Source organism: Arvicola amphibius, chromosome 12 (genome assembly GCF_903992535.2).
Source record: "Arvicola amphibius chromosome 12, mArvAmp1.2, whole genome shotgun sequence".
NCBI classification, from domain to species: Eukaryota; Metazoa; Chordata; class Mammalia; order Rodentia; family Cricetidae; genus Arvicola; species Arvicola amphibius.
This window is the reverse complement of record NC_052058.2, coordinates 132339283-132351939: the sequence shown is the minus strand read 5'-3', so window position 1 is coordinate 132351939 and position 12657 is coordinate 132339283. Positions and strand designations below refer to the sequence as shown.

The 12657-nt window shown below is 42.5% G+C and overlaps 3 non-coding genes across 3 annotated transcripts; all 3 read right to left on the bottom strand.

Annotated features, from left to right (window-relative positions):
• Positions 1-1984: 1984 nt before the first annotated feature.
• Positions 1985-2062, bottom strand: LOC119803199. The gene has a single exon (XR_005283605.1). It is a non-coding gene; the product is annotated as a small nucleolar RNA SNORD115 (small nucleolar RNA).
• Positions 2063-3432: 1370 nt separating this feature from the next.
• Positions 3433-3511, bottom strand: LOC119803206. The gene has a single exon (XR_005283611.1). It is a non-coding gene; the product is annotated as a small nucleolar RNA SNORD115 (small nucleolar RNA).
• A 7526-nt stretch (positions 3512-11037) lies between these two features.
• Positions 11038-11115, bottom strand: LOC119803184. The gene has a single exon (XR_005283591.1). It is a non-coding gene; the product is annotated as a small nucleolar RNA SNORD115 (small nucleolar RNA).
• Between the last annotated feature and the right edge of the window lie 1542 nt (positions 11116-12657).

The window sequence follows — 12657 nt, the reverse complement described above, 5'->3', positions numbered from 1 at the left end:
TACTTGAAGGTTTGTGGAGTGATCACTAAGTCACAAGTGCTATGATATATTCTCTTACCAGAAAGTGGGCTACATGAAGGTTTATAGCGGGATCACTAAGTCACAAGTGAAGGACTCATAGTTAAGAACACCCAGAGCAACAGTCCAACACCAGAACTTTTTAGTTAGCCATATATCCAACTGGCTTGAGAAGTGATATTGGTATCCTCAGAATGCTCTAAGGCTGCCATCCGGGCAACTACTACTTAGAGCTATGCATAAACCCCTTTTGTACCCTATCAGATGCTTATGTCCATGTCTCTTGGAATTTTCCCAAGCAAAATAATTTGGATCGCTAATTCCTGATACATAGGCACAAGAGATAGAGTATGTGCAGAAAGCACAGCTAGCATGGGTGGTATGATTTGAATGTCAAGAGAACAAGACAGAGATTCTAAAAGATGGAGGAGTATCTTGGGTCATTCTGAATGCAAGCCATAGGTCTTATCTTCCAGTTACCTGAAAGGTATTATGTATTGGGGTCCAAGAGGCAGCTCAGATCACTGAAAGAAAAAAGAGAAGACAAGAAACTGACCGATGTTGTTAGGTCATTGGAGACTTGTGCAACAGTAGAAAGTCACACAAGAAGTAGGCTGCCTGTAGACCTTCATCCCTCTCTTTGCTAAAAAGATTCAATGCCCACAAAAATCCATATTACAACAAATGAACACTAGATGTATCCTTCCCTCACCCATGAACACATCTTTTCAGACTGCATGGACTATCATTTCTTAATATACTTCAATCCATTTTTTCCTTTAATCCAGATGTCTAAAGAACAAATACCAGCTGTCGGAAAACAGGACACAAAAGAGAAGTCTTATTGCCCATCAAAAGCCAGAGTTAGGTCTTGCTTGCTCTGCGTCTCTGGTGATATTCCTAGTCCTAGGCAGAATTTTCAAGGCAATTTATTCAGGGATTTTGTCTATGCATGGGGTTCATAGGCATGTCTCTGCTGTGTACTATGAACTTCTGAATTAGACTGCCGCCGGGCTTACAGTGCCATGAAGATACCATCTGTGCTGATACAGCATCCAGAATTGTCTCCCTTTTTGTCTTGCTGGAAAGGTAGGTCATGTTCAGTAAATCACACATAGAGGAGGTAAGTTTGAGGATGCCTAGGTCCCCTTTGATATTCGAGGTATACCTGTGTGCAATTAGAGCTGGAAAAGAAATTTGGAAACCCAGGGTGTTCTGGACATGCCAAATGACTATTCATTCCTGAAGTCCATTATGGCAAGTTATTAACTTTGAAAGCCACTGCAAAATAATACTAGAAATGTCTTTCTCTGCAGGTCCCAATCAGGATTGTCATCCACAATGTAAACATTTGGCATTGAAGTTAACTTCAATTTCTTCTCAAGGTGTCATGGGAAACCTAGAAGTACCTAACCATTATTACTTGCCCTTGTGACCTATTGTGAGGCCCCGGATCAGTAGCTCAAGTCCATGACCTTTGGAATTTTCCAAGGCTTGTCCATTTGGAATGCCGTTCTGGACACAGAGGACTAAGGGATTTTACATTCTAGGAAACAAGCCCCAGAATGGATCCTGGACCTCCAACTTGAGTACCTTTTCTTGAAGTATCAGCAATATAATAGGTAAGAAAACAGGGGCCTGGAGTGATCAAGGCAGATGAGCTCATCTTTCCACTTACCTGAAGAAAGGTGTGGGGATGTGTGCTCCAAGACTGCATCCCAGGTCACTGAAAGGCAGAAGGGATGATGGGAACGTGAGCAGGATTTTGGACATAGAGACTCGTTCAAGAGCAATGTTTGACACGAGATGCCATTTGAGGGAGCACTCAGTGTTCTCCGAATGGAATGCTCAAGACCAAATAGGGGTCTCCCATGGAGAAATAAGGCATGAGGGATTTGGGCCTGCACACTGGCCCAATAGGCCCCAGGTAGACCAGGGCCCCCCATTTACCCCCATCCTTTAGCCTGGGACTCAGCTTAACCCTCTGATGCATATTTTTATGTCATCATCTCTCTTCATGACATGGTTTTCTCATCATTGACCCAGTTCTCAAGAGAAGCAAAGCTCCACCATTGGTTTATTACAAAGCACCATTGCTTACCAGTGACACAAACAGTGTCTAGGAGGTATGTCCTTGACATTGTTGGCACAAATGGTCAGCATGATAGATGCTCTGCATTGATTTGATCTGAAGCCCTTGTGTTCTTCTTAGTGGCCCCTTTGGAAAAGAAGAAACAGCCTGTTTTAAGGGCCCATTCTTGGACCTGCCCTTTGATGACCAGGGAAGGTCTCCTGATGCATACAAGAGCCTGAGCACATGATGCCATGGAGGAGGATAACTTGTGGCACATGAGATATCAATGGTCATTGTCCCAAGGAGGAGCCCCAGCCCTGAGTGATGGGCACTTCTTCAGCCTTTGAAAGCCAAGTTCAGGCATTCAGAAGCATTGCTCTTCCCACTGAATGCAGTGATTGCTAGCGTGAGGACTGCTCCCAATTGTCAATAATTATGCAAGGCTTTGATATCTTGGAATTTTGCTTTTCCAGCATCAGGCCGACTAAGGTCTTAGACCTGGCCTCAACTTAACATGCTACAAGTGTATCTCATTCAACTCTGCCTACCAACTGTCCACACACTAATGAAGAAGTATCCTTTTAATTATGGTTGTTATTCATGGCCAGAGATTGTGCTGGGCCTGGCCTGCTCTGTTTCTTTGGGGATATTACTAGTCCTAGGCAGAATTTTTCAATGTCATGTCTCCAGGGATTTTGTCTATGCCTGGAGCTGATATGCACTGTCTCTGCTCTGCCGTAATACAAATCTCAAAATGAGGCTGCCTGCCTGGCTCCAGTGCCATTAAGAGACCATCTGGCTTGATAGAGCATCCAAAATTGTCTGCCTTTTTGTCTTGCTGGAATCCTTGCTCAATTTCATTAATTTTCCAAGGCTGTCAATTTGGAATACCTTTCTGGACACCGAGCCCTAAGGGGTTCACATTTTAGGAATGAAGCTCAACACTTGATGCTGGGCTTCAAACTTGAGCATCTTTTCTTAGAATATCAGATACTGGAATAGGTGAAGGAAACAGGTACTGGAGGGGTCAAGACAGATGGGCTTCATCTTTCCATTACCTGAAGAAAGGTGTGGTGTCATGTGCTCCAAGGTGGCATTCCCCATCACTGTAAAGCAGAAGAGATGATGGGCACGTGAGCAGGGTTTTTGACTTACTCACTCAAGAGCAATGTTTAAATCAAGGTTCCATTTCAGGGAGCGTTCAGCATTCTCCAAAATTCTTGCTGCTGGACAACATAGAGGTCTCTGTTGGGGAAAGATGGCCTGGGGATTTTGGCATTCACACTGGCCCATGTAGGCCTCAGGTAGATCACTCCCACTATGCCCCCTTCTTTTAGCCTGGGCCTCAGCTTAAACCCTCTGGTGTATAACTTTTATGTCATCATACCTCTTCATGACATGGTTTGTCATCACTGACCCACTTCTCGAATGAGCAAAGCTCCAACTGGGGTTTGGACAAAGCACCATTGCTTACCAGTGCCACAAACAGTATCTAGGAGGTATGTCTTGACATTGTTGGCGCAAAAAGTTCAGCCCGATAGATGCCCTTCATTGATTTAATCAGAAGCCCTTTTGTTCTTCTTAACAGCCTTTTTGGAAAAGAAGAAACAGCCTTTTTTAAGGGCCATCGTTGGACCTGCTCTTGATAACCATGGAGGGTCTGCTGAAGCAGTAAAGAGCCTGAAAGCATGATGCCATGAAGGGGGACACTTGTGGTATGTGAGATATCTATGTTCATTGTCCCGAGGAGGAGCCCGAGCCCTGAGCGATGGGCACTTCTTCAGCCTTCCCAAGACAAGTTCAGTCATTCAGAATCATGCTCTTCCCACTGACTGCAGTGACTGTTAGAATGAACTGCTGCCGATCGTCAATCATTAGGCAGGGCTTTGATACTTTGAGTTTTGCCTTTCCACCATCAGGGCTACTAAGGTCTTTGAACTGGTCTCAACTTGACATTGCTACATGTTTGTCTCATTCAACTCTGCCTACCACCATCCACACACTAAGGAAAGAAAGTATCCATAAATATAGTTGTTATCACACTTTCAGCGATTGTGCTGTGTCCAGCCTGCTCTGCGTCTCTGGGGATATTCCTATTCTTAGGCAGAATTTGCTTTTCTTATTTATTATTTTATTAAAAATTTTCTGCCTCCTCCCCGGCTCCCACTTACTTCCCTCTCCTCTCTCTCACTCCCCCTCCCCTGTCCTGTGCGAAGAGCAATAAGGGTTCCCTGCTCTGTTGGGAGGTCCAAGGTCCTCCCCCCTCTATCCAGGTCTAGGGAAGGTGAACATACCAATCAGGCTAGGCTCCCCAAAGCCAGAGTATGTAGTAGGAGCCAAATCCAGTGCCATTGTCCTTGGTTTCTCATCAGCCCTCATTGTTCGCTATGTTCAAGGAGTCTGGTTTTATCCTGTGCTTCTGTCAGTCCCAATCCAGCTGGCCTTGGGGAGCTCTGATTAGATGAGCCCCAACAACTCGGTGGGTGGGAGCACCCCTCACAGTGCTGACTTCCTTGGTCATGTTCTCCCTCCTTCTGCTCCTCATTTGGACCTTGGGTGTTCAGTCCGGTGCACGAATGTGTGGCTCTTTTCTCTATTCCCATCCATTGCCAGATGAAGGTTCTATGGTGATATGCAAAATATTCATCAGTAATGACTATAGGATCTGGCCCTTTTCCAGCTCCCTCTCCTCAGCTGCCCAAGGAACTAGCTGGGAGCATTCTCCCTGGATATCTGGGAACCCCTCTAGGGGTCAAGTCTCTTGCCAACCCTAAAATGGCTCCCTTAGTTAAGATATATACTTCCCTGCTCCCATATTCACCCTTCCTGTATCCCAACCATCCCATTCATCCATGCTCTCCCCATCCTCCCCTTCACACTTTTCTCTCCCCCTATCCCCCTACCCCATCCACACCCCCCCCCAAGTTCCTAATTTTTGCCCAGCAATCTTGACTACTTCCAATATCCAGGAGGATAACTATCTAACTATCTGTTTTGCTTTGTGTTCACCTTCTTATTTATCTTCTCTAGGATCACGAATTATAGGCTCGATATCCTTTATTTATGGCTAGAAACCAGTTATGAGTGAGTACATCCCATGTTCATCTTTTTGGTCTGGGTGACCTCACTCAGAATAGTGTTTTCTGTTTCCATCCATTGCCTGCAAAATTCAAGATGTCATTGTTTTTTTATCACCGAGTAGTACTCTAATATGTATATATTCCACAGTTTCTTCATCCATTCTTCCACTGAAGGGCATCTAGGTGTTTCCAGGTTCTGGCTATTACAAATAATGCTGCTATAAAACATAGTTGAACAAATGCTTTGTATATATGATAGAGATCTCTAGGGTATATTCCCAAGAGTGGAATTGCTGGGTCCTGGGGTAGGTTTGATCCTGAATTTCCTGAGAAACTGCCACACTGCTTTCCAAAGTGGGTGCACAAGTTTGCAATTCCCACCAGCAATGGATGAAGTGTACCCATTACCCCCACATCCTCTCCAGCAAAGGCTATCATTGGTGTTTTGATTTTAGCCCATCTGATAGGTGTAAGATGGTATTTTAAAGTTGTTTTGATTTGCATTTCCCTGATTGCTAAGGAGGTTGAGCATGACTTTAAGTGTCTTTGGCCATTTGAATTTCTTCTGTTGAGAATTCTCTGTTCAGTTCAGCGCCCCATTTTTTGATTGAGTTAATTAGCATTTTAAAAGTCTAGTCTCTTGAGTTCCTATATATTTAGAGATCAGACCTTTGTCTGTTGTGGGGTTGGTGAAAGAGCCTTTCCAAGTCAGTAGGCTGCCTTTTTGTCTTAGTGACAGTGTCCTTGCTTTACAGAAGCTGCTCAGTTTCAGGGGCAACCTGCCCTGGAAGAGAGCACAACCCCCTTCCCCCAGCTCCTGGTACAGGGGCATCTTTGTAACTCACGTCCCTGCCTCTCCCAAGCCTTCACTAGTGTATTCAAGTGTCCTGCTCCTGTACCAAGGCCATCCACCCAAAGGGGTGAGAGGCTGGCCCTCCAGGCAGGTCTGAGGATTCCCACAAGGGAGTGTGGGCTCCTTCAGATTATGCTGCAAGGTTTCCTGTGTGATACTCCACACGCCCCGCCCCCCACCTTTGCCCTTGTGTCCCTTCGGCATTCCTGGGCTACCAGGAATCACTGATTCAGTGCTGTTGGAGTTCCTTCTGGATGGGTGAGTTATGTGCTATCCTGGGGCGACCTGCCCTGGAAGAGAGCACAGCCCCCTCCCCTACCTTCTGGTGCAGGGCTGTCTTGGTACTCACATCCCTGCCTCTCCCAAGCCTTCCCTAACCTAGTGTATTCAAGTGTCCTGCTCCTGTACGAAGGCCAGCCACCCAGAGGGGTGAGAGGCTTGCCCTCCAGGCAGTTCTGAGGTTTTCAGCAAGGGTGTGCAGGCTTCGTCAAATTGTGCTGCAAGGAATAGCTCCTGCTCCTGCACTGAGGAGATCAAACCAGATTCAGTCACAGCAAAGATTGGACTAAGACACCAAGTCTCTCCTGGCTCCATTTGAAGGAAGAGATGGGCAGGTGCCAATGCAAGAACTCCTCCAACAACATGAAAGTCAACATAATATCACCAGAATCCAGACATCCCAAAACAACAAGAATTGAACACCCCACTCCAGGAGAAATAGAAGACAATCGACCTTAAAGAGTAGTTTATTGAAAATAATAGAGGACCTTAAACAGGAGGTAAAAACAACTGCCATAAGAAATGGAGATGACAAACAAAAAGGGTAGACAAAATAAATAAATCTCTCAAGATATACAAGAAAAAGAAGAAAAAGAACTCAAACAGATTAAGGGAAACAGTACAAGACCTGAAAATGAAATGGAGGTAATGAAGAAAACACAATCCGAGGGAAGACTGGAAATGGAAAAATTCTGATTAAATGAACAGAAACTACAGAGACACGTATTTCCAACAAATACAAGAGATGGAAAAAAGAATCTCAGACTCTGAAGATACTATAGAGGAAATAAACTCACAGATTAAAGATCAAAACACATCTAACAAATTCTTAACACAAAACATCCAGGAAATCTGGGACACCATGAAAGGACCCAAACGTAAGTATAATCAGGGTAGAAGAGGAGAATTACAACTCAAAGGCCAGAAAATATATTCAACAAAATTAATAGAAGAAAATTTCCCCAACCTGAAGAAGGATATTCCTATGATAGTACAAGAACCTACAGAACACCAAATAGACTGGATCAAAAAGAAAGCATCCTTACACATATAATAATTAAAACACAAAACAATAGAATAAGAACAGATATTAAGAGCTGCAAAGGGAAAAAGGTCAAGTAACATACACAGCAAAAACCTATCAGAATTATACCATGACTTCTCAATGGAAACCAGTAAAGCCAGAAGGCTTGGCTAATGTGCTACAGACACTAAAGGAGCATGGATACAGCCCAGACTACTATAGCCAGCAAATCTTACATTCACCATTTGATGGAGAAAACAAGATATATCAGGACAAAACAGATTTAAACAATACTTAGCCACAAATCCAGCCTGGCAGAAAGTAAAAGAAGGAAAATCACAACCAAGGAGTTTAACAATGCCCACAATAACTCAGACATCTAGCGACCTTTCACCAGCAAAACTAGAAGAAGGGAAACACACAAACTCTACTACAAAAAAATTACCAGAGTTAACAGCACTGCTCATTAATATCACTTAATATCAATGGACACAATTCACCTATAAAAAGGCAACAGGCTAGAGATTGGATACGAAAACAGGATCCAACATTCTGCTGTTTACAAGAAACACACCTCAAACACAAAGACAGACATCTACTCAGAGTAAAGGGTTGGGAAAAGGTTTATCAAGCAAATGGACCTAAGAAACAAGCGGGGTGTGGCCATACTAATTTCTAACAAAGTTTGTCTTCAAACTAAATCAATCAGAAGAGATGGAAAGGGACACTTTATACTCATAACAGGAAAATGCATCAGGATGAAGTCTCAATCCTGAATATCTATGCCCCTAATATAAAAGCACCCACTTATGTAAAAGAAACATTACTAGACTCACGGCAGCCATCAAAAACACACACACTAATAGTAGACTTCAACCACCCCTCATCCTCTCACCAATGGACAGGTCAATCAGACAGAAACCCTAACAGAGAATTAAGAGACTTAATGGAGGTAATGAACCAAATGGACTAACAGACATCTATAGAACATTTCTACCCAAATAGGAAAGAATATAACTTCTTCTCTGTGGCTCATGAAACCTTTTCAAAAATTTACCACATACTCAGTAACAAAGCAACTTCCAAATTTACAAAAAATATTAGTAACCACCTGTGTCTTATTGGATCACCATGGATTAAAATTAGAATTCAACAACAATGATACCCCCCAGAAAGCCTACAAACTCATGGAAACTGAACTGTCCACTACTGAACCACACCTGGGTCAAGGAAGAAATAAAGAAAGAAATTAAAGTCTTTCTTGAATTTAATGAAATAAAGACAAAACATAATCAAACCTATGGGACACAATGAAAGCAGTGCTAAGAAGAAAGTTCATAGCACTAAGTGCCCACTTAAAGAAAACGGAGAAAGCACTCATTGGACACTTAAGAGCACACCTGACAGCTCTAGAAAAAAAAGAAGCAGACTCACCTAGGAGGAGTAGGAGACTGGAAATTATCAAACTGAGGGCAGAAATCAACAAATAGAAACACAGAAACAATCCAAAGAATCAATGAAACAAAAAGCTGGTTCTTGGAGAAAATCAACAAGATTGACAACCCCCTAGCCAAACTAATCAAATGGCAGAGAGAGAACAAGCAAATTAATAAATCAGAAATGAAAGTGGGACATAACCACAGACACAGAGGAATTCAGAGAATCATTAGATCTTACTACAAAAGCTATATGCCACAAAATTGGAAATGTAAAAGAAATGGACTTTTTAAAGATAAGTACCATATACCAAAGTTAAATCAGGACCAGGTAAGCAATCTAAATAGTCCTGTTAGTAGCGAAGAATTAGAAACTGTTATCAAAATTCTCCCTACCAGCCGGGGCAGCGGTGGCTCACGCCTTTAATCCCAGCACTAGGGAGGCAGAGGCAGGCGGATCTCTGTGAGTTAGAGACCAGCCTGGTCTACAAGAGCTAGTTCCAAGACAGGCTCCAAAGCTACAGAGAAACCCTGTCTCGAAAAACCAAAAAAAAAAAAAAATCTCCCTACCAAAAAAAGCCCATGACCAGATGGTTTCAATGCAGAATTCTGCCAGAACTTCCAAGAAGACCTAATATCTATACTCCTTAAGGTATTTCATAATATAGAAACAGAAGAGTCATTTTCAAATTCCTTTTATGAAGCTATAGTTACCCTGATACCTAAACCACAACAAAGACTCAAACAAGAAAGAGATTTACAGGCCAATCTCACTCATGAACATTGACACAAAAATTCTCAATAAACCGGGCAGTGGTGGCACACACCTTAATCCCAGCATTTGGGAGGCAGAGGCAGGCAGATCTCTGTGAGTTTGAGACCAGCCTTGTCTACAAGAGCTAGCTCCAGGACAGGCTCTAAAGCTGCAGAGAAACCCTGTCTCGAAAAACAAAAAACAAAAACAAAATCCAAAGATTTTGGCAAACCAAATCCAAGAACACATTAGAAAAATTATCAACTTCGATCAAGTAGGCTTCATGCCAGAGATGCAGGGCTGGTTCAACATACGAAAATCTATCAATGTAATTCATCATATAAATAAACCGAGGGAAAAACCATATGATCATCTAATTAGATGCTGAAAAAAGCATTTGACAAAATTCAACAACCCTTTTCAATAAAGGTCTTGGAGAGATCAGGGGTACAAGGGTCATTCCTAGTCAGAATTTTCAAGACCATGTCTTCAGATATTTTGTCTATGCATGGGCCTGAGAGTCACCGTCTCTGCTGTGTGCTATGAACTTCTCAAAATGAGGCTGCCTGCTTGTCTCCAGCAAGATGAAGAGATCATCTGTCTTAATACAGCATCCAGAATTGTCGCCCTTTCTGTCATGCTGGAAAGGTAGGTCAAGTTCACTAAATCACATGTAGAGGAGGTAATTTTGAGGATGTCTAGGTGCCTTTTGGTATTCAAATTATCGCTGTGTGCTATTAGAGCTAAAAAATATCTCTGGACCCCCAGGGTGTCCTGGACTTGCCAAATGGCTATTCATTATTCAAGTCCATAATGGCAGGGTATTAACTTCAAAAGCCATTGCCAAAGCTGAGTAGAACGTCTTTATCTGCTGCTTCTAATCAGGATTATCAGCCACAATGAAAACATTAGGCATGGAAGTAAACTTCAGTTCTTCTCTAGGTGTCAGGGTACCCCTAGAAGGACCACCATTTTTACTCCCCTTTGTGTTCTATTCTGAGAGCTCAGTTCAGTATTTCATGTCCATGTTCTTTGGAATTTTCAAAGGTTGTCCATTTGGAATGCCATTCTGGTAACTGAGCCCTAAGGGGTTTCACATTCTAGGAATCAAATCCAACACTGGATCCGGGGCTTCAACTGGAGTTTTTTTCTTAGAGTATAAGAAACATGCACATGTGATAGAACAGGAATGGAGGGATTAAGGCAGATGGGCTCATTTTTTCCAATTACCTGAAGAAAGGTATGGTGATATGAGCTCCAAGACTGAATCCCCTGGTCACTGAAAGACAGAAGGGATGATGGGAACGTGAGCAGGGTTTTGGACATAGAGACTCTTTCAAGAGCAATGTTTGACATGAGGCACCATTTGAAGGAACTATCAGTGTTCTCCTAAAGTCGTGCCTCTAGAACATATAGTGGTCTACGACGGAGAAAGAAGGCATGAGGATTGGTGGCCTGCACACTGGCCCAAGCAGGCCACAGGTAGACCAGGCCCCCCATTGCCCCATCCTTTAGTCTGGGGCCTCAGCTTAACCCTCTGATGCATAATTTTTATGTCATCATCTCTCTTCATGACATGGTTTTTCATCATTGACCCAGTTATCGAGAGAGCAAAGCTCCAACTGGGGTTGTGACAAAGAACCATTGCTTACCAGTGTTGCAAACAGTGTCTAGGAGGTATGTCTTGACATAGTCGGCACAAAGGTTCAGCCACATAGATGACCTGCATTGATTTGATCAGAACCCCTTCTGTTCTTCTTAATGGCCCCTTTGGAAAAGAAGAAAGTGCTTGTTTTATGAACCATTCTTGTACCTGCCCTTGATGACCAGAGAAGGTCTGCTGATGTGGACAAGAGCCTGAAAACATGAAGCAATGGAGGAGGATACTTTTGGCACATGAGATATCAATTGTCATTGGCCTGAGGAGGAACCCCAGCCTTGAGTGATAGGCACTTCTTCAGTCTTCCCAAACCAAGTTTAGTAATTCAGGGGCATGCTCTTCCCGTTGACTGCTCTGATAGCTAGCCTGAGATGGCTGCTGATCATCAATCATAAGGCAGGGCTTTGATACCTTGGAATCTTGCCTTTCTAGTATCAGGCCTAATAAGATCTTAGACCTGGCCTCAACTTGACATGCTACACATGTGTCTCATTCAACTCTGCCTATCACTGTCCACACAATGAAGAAGTATCCATTTAATTACGGTTATTATCACATGGCCAGAGATTGTGCTGGGTCTAGCCTGCTCTGCAGCACTGGGGATATTCCTAGTCCTAGGCAGAATTTTCAGTGCCATGTCTCCAGGGATTTTGTTCATGCATGGGGCTTATAGGCACCCCCTCTTCTGTGTCCTACAAATTTCTTAAAATGAGGCTGCTTGCCTGGCTCCAGTGCCATGGTAATTAATTGATGGTAATTTATTCATGGTAATTAATCAATACAGTTTTTATGTGATTATGTTAGTTCTGTGCAGCCGGCACGAACAAGCAGCTCTTTTTAACACCACACTAGGCCTAGCTTGACCATCTGAGACTCCTCAGTGACACACTTCTTCCAATAAGGGCACACATACTTCAACAAGCTCATATCTCCTAATAGTGCCAATCCGTGGTGACCAAGCACTCAAACACACATGTTTAGGGGGCTATTCCTATTAAAACTATTGCACTAACAAAGTATTATATATTAAAATCATTGATTTCCTTATGAATATTTGTCCACTTTTGAGCACATTAGTCATTATGCACCACGTAAAATACGATGTACAAGAAAACATTCTCATGAAATACCTTAAACCAATGTGCACTATACTGTTGGTATATTTTACTTTCTATTGAAATATGGAATACTTGTATAAAGGGACATATACTGAATTTGTACAGTTCAGTAAATTTACAAATTCCAAGCAGCAATTAACTAATAGAGAAAAGATGTTCTTTAAAATTCTAGAATCCATGCAAATGTCTTATATCTATGACATTATAGACATAGAGAAGCTATAAAAATAAGATAAATATTTCCATTTTGAAAAAGAATAGTGAACTCATGTCAGCCTTCACTGAATAAACTAGTTTCTATTCTGAAACTCTATTAAATAATCAAAAAATGCAGTGTGATATAGTTTTGCAAGCAAATTAA